This window comes from Phyllostomus hastatus, unplaced genomic scaffold, assembly GCF_019186645.2.
Source record: "Phyllostomus hastatus isolate PE091 unplaced genomic scaffold, TTU_PhHast_1.1 phas_contig_277, whole genome shotgun sequence".
Lineage (NCBI taxonomy): Eukaryota > Metazoa > Chordata > Mammalia > Chiroptera > Phyllostomidae > Phyllostomus > Phyllostomus hastatus.
This window is the reverse complement of record NW_025333832.1, coordinates 780,821-787,567: the sequence shown is the minus strand read 5'-3', so window position 1 is coordinate 787,567 and position 6,747 is coordinate 780,821.

Genomic DNA, 6,747 nt, shown 5'->3' with positions numbered 1-6,747 from the left:
AGTCTTCTCTCTCCCTCTTTTTTCTTTTTTTGGATGAGTCTAGTTAAAAGTTCATCAATCTTTTCTATTTTCTCAGAGAATCAGCTCTTTATTTCATTGATCTTTTGTATTATTTTTTAGATTCTATTTCATTTATTTCTGCTCTAATCTTTACTATTTTTGTCCTTCCCCTCACCTTGCACTTTGCTGATTTTTTCCAGTTCCTTTAAGTGTAAAGTAATATTGTTTATTTGAATTATTTGTTATTGTTTCCTGTGGTAAGCCTGTAATGCTATGAATTTTTTTCTTAAAATTGCATTTGCCATGTCTTGTAGATTTTGAGTTGTTGTGTTTTCTTTTTTCTTTTTTTTTTTGCTAATTTATACTTTATATCTGACTTCAGCAACCTTTTCTATAGTTAAAAGAAAATTGTTCAGTGTGCCCAAATCATATCCATAGTCTTCCTTCTAGTTTTAGGGTATTTTATTGATTATGCAATTACAGTTGTCCCAATTTTTTTCTCCCATTCAACCCCCCTCTGCCCTGCACCCCCCTACCCTCCAGCACACCCCACCCCACCTTAGTTCATGTCCATGGTCGTATATATAAGTTCTTTGGCTTCTCTGTTTCCTATACTATTCTTAACCTCCCCCTGTCTATTTTGTACCTGCCTTTTATGCTACTTATTCTCTGTACCTTTCCCTCCATCACCCCTCCTCCCCACTGATAACCCTCCATGTGATCTCCATTCCTCTGATTCTATTCCCATTCTAGTTGTTTGCTTAGTTTTTGTTTTTTGTTTTTTAGGTTCAGTTGTTGATATGAGTTTGTTGTCATTTTACTGTTCATAGTTTTGATCATCTTCTTTTTCTTAGATAAGTCCCTTTAACATTTCATATAACAAGGGTTCAGTGATGAGGAACTCCTTTAACTTGACCCTATCTGAGAAGCACTTTATGCACCCTTCCATTCTAAATGAAAGCTTTGCTGGATAGAGTCATCTTGGATGGACCATGAAAGACCCTTGCCTTTCATGACCTTTAATACTTCTTTCCAGCCCCTTCTTGCCTGAAAGGTTTCTTTTGAGAAATCAGCTGATAGCATTATGAGAACTCCTTTGTAGGTAAGTATCTCCTTTTCTCTTGTTGCTTTTAAGATTCTCTCCTTATCTCTAATCTTGGATAACTTAATTATGATGTGCCTTGGTGTGTGCTTCCTTGGGTCCAACTTCTTTGGTACTCTCTGGGTTTCCTGTATTTCCCGGAAGTCTATTTCCTTTGCCACATTGGGAAGTTTTCCTTCATTATTTGTTTGAATAAGATTTCATTTTCTTTCTTTTCACCTTCTGGCACTCCTGTGTTTTGGATGTTGGAACATTTAAAATTGTCCTAAAGGTTCCTAAGCCTTTCCTCATATTTTTGAATTCTTGTTTCTTCATTCTGTTCCTGTTGGATGTTTTTTTCTTTCTTTTTCTCCAAAGCGTTGATCTGAGTCCCAGTTTCCTTCCCTTCACTGTTGGTTCCCTGTATATTTTGCTTTATTTCACTTTGGGTAGCCTTCATTTCTTCCTTCATTTTGTGACCAAGCTCAATCAGTTCTGCGAGCATCCTGATTACCAGAGTTTTGACCTTTGCATCAGATAGGTTGGCTGTCTCCTCACCACTTACCTCTTTTTCTGGAGCTTTGATCTCTTCTTTCAGGCCATATTTCTTTGTCTCAGTGTATGTGGTATGTTGTAAAGGGGTGGCACCTTAGGTGTTCACCAGGGCAGAGCAACCCTCCTTGTTGTGTTGTGGTACTGTCTGTAGGGGAGGGGTCAGAGAGGGAACAATGCCCCTTGCTCTGCTCTAGCCCCACTTTCTATCAAACTCTCTGTGAGACTGGGAGTTTCTCCTGCCATCACAACCCTCACAGTGTTTTACAGCTAGAAATTTGGAGTCTTTAGTTTCCTGTTCAGCCAACCCCACCTCACCAGCACAGTCTGCTGCCTCACCAAGCATCCTCTCCACTTGGCTGCCCATCTCCATCCCTCCTACCATTCTGGATGAATGTTTCTTTAACTCCTTAGTTGTCAGAGTTTCATGCAGTTTGATTTTCTGGAACTTCTGGTTGTTCATTGTTTTAAAATTGGTTGTTGTCCTTCTTTTGGTTGTGTGAGGAAGTGAAGTATTTCTACCTACACCTCCATCTTGGCCAGAACTCTGTGTTTTCATTTTTACTTGTTTCAAGATAACTTTTGGTTTCTTCCAAAATCTCATTGCTAACCCATTCGTTGTTTAGTAACATGTTATTTAAGCTCTGACTTCATTTTTCAGTTTTTTCTTATGGTTGATTTTTATTGACTTGTTTTGTGTCTTAACACATGTTCTATTTTTTTAAAATATTCCATGTGCACTTAAAAAGTATGTATATTCTGCTTCTTTGGGGTGAAATGCTCTGAAGATACCAATTAAATGCATCTGATCTAGTGTGTTATTTAAAGCCACCATCTCCTTGTTGATTTTCTGTGTGGCAATCTATCCATTGAAGTCAATGGGGTGTTAAAATCTGTTACAATGACTGTATTACTGTCAATTCTCTCCCTTCACGTCCATCAAGATTTGCTTTACATATTTAGATGCTCCTGTGTCAGAGGCATAAATGTACCCAAATTATGTCCTCTTGTTGAATTGATATTTTTATCATTATGTATTGTCCTTCTTGCCTCCTACTACAGTTTCTGTTTTTAAGTTTATTATGTTACGTATTAACATTGCTACCCACTGGCTTCCACAGACAGATGTTATGTGGGTGTCCCTTCCTGGCTCCAATGTCTGGGCTGTGAAGATCAGCCTGAAGTGTGAGCCCCACCCTTCTCAGAGTGAACCCCCCACAGTTGAGGTATCCCTTCACAAGCTCAGCCACCATCTTTGGAAGCATGATGATCCCTTTCTGCATCCTGCCTCCTTGCCCTTCCTATTGTAACCCACCACAGGTCCAGCTGCCTGCTCCTTCAAAAGCTGGTGCTGGAGAGGCAGGTGCTGATGTGAAGAAAAATGGTTTATTTTCAGACACCAGCTACCTGGAAGATGCAGGACTCATGTGTCAAATCTCATCTCCTGGGAAGATGGAGGACTCTTGTCTCAATGCCCATCCCAACATCTCTGTGCAGGCAGATGTTTTTATAAAAAGAGAGAGGTGGGGGGGAGAAAGAGACCCAGGGAGGAGGTTGGAAAATTCTCTACATGCAAACAAGTACAGTCCATTCCCATAAGGCAAGTTATGTCTGGCGTGTGTCATCCTGGCTCAATCAACCTGATTTCATGTCATCCAGGTTTTACGTGCCCTAGATCCACAGCTGCGGTGAGCAAACCTCCTATAACCGAAATGCCTTAAGGTGGAAGTCTGTATCTTTTGAAGCTAGTTCCTAGGATTCTTACACAAACTTGCTGTTCATCTAAAACTACATGTTTGCCAGAGACAGCACTTACAGAAACAATGTCAAAAGAACCGTGGGGTGGGTTACAACTCCTCACTGTTACAATTTCTCACTGTTACACTCCCAGACTCGATGTGACTTCCTCTGACAATTTTTGGTTATGGCAACTCTTTGATTAGTCTTTAGTGGGTTATTCAGGGTGATTTTTCTTTAATTAAGTGTATTCCCAGTTTGGTCCTGGAAGGAAATGAGTATAAGATCCACCTGCTACAGCATCCTCTTGAAAGCTGGACAAAGTTTTTATATGTTTCACCACCAACTGGTTATGTAAAACTAAAGACCTCTTGCCCACTACAAGTGCAGACAGGCTCTTGATTAGCAATTAGATGTCTGGTTTAAGAACAGCACTGAATCTTTTTTATTATTATTTTTGACCATGTCATTGATCTGTTTGGAATATCTTTATCTCATGAATAAGAAATGAAGACATAGTATCCATTAAAAACGTCCACAGCTTTGTATCTGGGTGTGAAATGATCTAATGCTTAGGAAACACAATGTGAGTGTCCCCCTGCCTCAATTCCCGAGCAGTCAGCATTGTAAGAAGCCAAGAGACAGGTCTGCTTTCCCACAGGGCAGAGCTGCTCCTGGCCAGCGAGCGTGCACCATGGCACCCGGCAGTGTGCACCACCTTCATCGCTGCTCTGCAACCAGACTGGCAAGTGCGGCAGCCTGCAGTGCAAGTGCCTGGGGAGTGGAAGGCCAGGGGGCCTCCCACAGCATGGAGAAGGGATGAAGAAGTGCAAATGAGCAGGCAACACTTGGCCCGATAAAGTGGACAATTTTTAAAAGAATCGTGTCTGCAAAAGCTCATAAATATAAATTCTGAACATTTTGAAGTTCATTTTGTACTTGGCAGTTTGAATAATGCCCACCAAATGTATCAACAGTCTCATTCTGGAACCTGTGATTGGCCCTTTATGATAAAAGAAACTTGGCAGCTGTGGTGAAGTCGAGGATCTTGAGATCAGGAGAATGTCTATCTTGAATACAATCACAGTGTTTACATAAAAAAGACAGGCAGAGGTCAGAGTGAGAAGACACATGAGGGCAGAAACAGCATAAGAAAAGACTGCGTGATGCTGCCTACCGTTCAAGAAAGGACCATCCCTAAAGCTGGAGTCAAGAGGACACTTCTCCCCGAAGCCTGCAGAGGGCGCAAAACCACAGACGCCTTGATTCAGTCCAGCGAAGGTCACAGAACCGTGAGAAACATACGAATACCAGTGACACATGAAAATGTATGTGTTTCTAAATGTTTCCACGCTGAGGTACAAACAGTTCCTTCAAAGTTTTCTTTTACAGCAGGCACACAGCAAAATGCCTATTTTTAAGCACTGTGGTCTGAGCTGTCAGTTTCTGATATAATAAAGACTCTGAGCCCCAGAGGGCATCAGGCTTAGTTCAAGGATGGGGGTGAGGGTCTCAGAACCAACGCAGAGGAAGCCGGGCCTCTGATGACCTGTCAGCGCCTCTAGTGGAGCACTCGGTGCCTTGGGAATGGATGGATGCTTAGAAAGCACCTTCAAGGGCAGCACCTTGGGGGAGGTGGATGAGGGAAAAAATGCAGGAGGTTGTGGGGCAACCCGCAGGGGGTAGGGCATTTGTCCTCACTGGAGGGAGATGAAAAAAAGGGGCAGACTCCAGCCTCCAAGGGCACAGAGTTTTTTCCACTAAGAGGGGAAACCAGAAGAGCAGACCCACGTAGAAAAAGGGACAATAAACAGGGCAAGAGGAGACAGAATCCAGTAGGGAGTAGGGGTCAGAGAGAGGAGGGGTTCTGAGTGTCATGACAGGCAGAAGTGAAGGCTGCAGCCAGAGGCCTGGTGGGGCATCTCCAGGTGAGAAATGACTGGAGAAAGAGGGAAGGACTCCAGGAGAAGTCCCAGGACAGAACACCTGGAGAGTTGCAGTGACTGAAACCGTGGGGGAGGGGCCAAGGTGGAGGGACCAGGAGCACAAACTGAAGGAAGGGTTTCCAGTGTCCAATCAGCCCCGGCGAGCATGGCTGATGGCTTTCAAAGCCACAGCTTGGCTGGGTTGTCCAAACATCGCCCTGCAGCACTAGTGCAGCAAACTCCACCCTTATCCCCTGCTTGTACTGTGGCAGAGACTTGAGTTTGCAAGAGCTCTGGGGCTGGGAGGAGGAGACACTGACTGAGGCCCTCAGAGCTGCTGGAGAGGAGCCTGGATGCTCGGAAAGGACAGAGGTCAAGGGAGGCCCTATAACCTTAAAGTGCATGGAGCACCAAAACAAACAAAAAAAGGACAATATTTGGTAGGATTGATGATAAACTATGAGGTAGGGCATTTTTCCAAGCCTCAGAGCTATTTCCACAGTTTTCCTTCTCAGGTGTTAGAGCCTCTCTCTACAGGTTAATCTGCTGTTCAAACATTAATCCAAACTTACTCATTAGTACATACCTTTTCTACCACAATACGTTCAGAAATTGTGTATGAAGTTATTGTGCCCCAAATCATCCAGTTTTAACGACTTCACCCTCGGAAGTATGTAGTTCACTCCTTGTTAGGTCAGAGTCACTCAAGAAACCAGACGGATGCAGCAAGCTAAGGAGCAGGGTTTATTGGTGGGGAATAAGAGGGAAAGTGGAGCCAACCTAGGGAGGTTAGGACTCGCTGGGTTGCTCTTAGGGCAGGATTTTTAAGAGCAAGAACCCAAGAAGGGTAACTGGTTGTGGTGTCAGGGTCTGATTGGCTAGAGCTGGTTGCTGGGTGCCGTTTCTGCTGACCATTGTTCTTGGTACATCTTGTCAGGCCCAAGTTAAAGCTGCATCCTGTTATGCTGGATAGGCTGACCCCAGACCCCAATCGTAGCCGGACATCTGTTGGTCCTGGGCAGGGTCAACAGGCAGTTTCCCAGGCAGGCATTTTCCTAGGCTCCTGCTTCCCGCGGCATAGTTTTCTTGCCTGGTGATTTTCCATTCCTCCTAAGCCTACCCAGGTCTGTCATTCCTGCTTTTTCTCTTCTATAAAAGGGCGGGAGAGGTTGTATAGGGATGAGGGGCATCGTGCTGTCTTTAGGCTACTTCCTGCTGAGTGGGGGGCATAGCAAGGGGACTTCCCCTTCTTGCATTGGATTATCATGTAGACGATGGTACTCTCTCAGTACCGGAATGGCCTTCATGGATTCTGCTGCAATGGCTTCAACTGTTTTTCTTATGAAATTGATTGACAGCTTAATTAAAGAGGGCCCTACTAAGAGAAATAAAGTGAGGAAAGGGGTAATTAGGGGCAATAGCAGTGTCTTGAGTGATGAGGAGAGAGAGAAA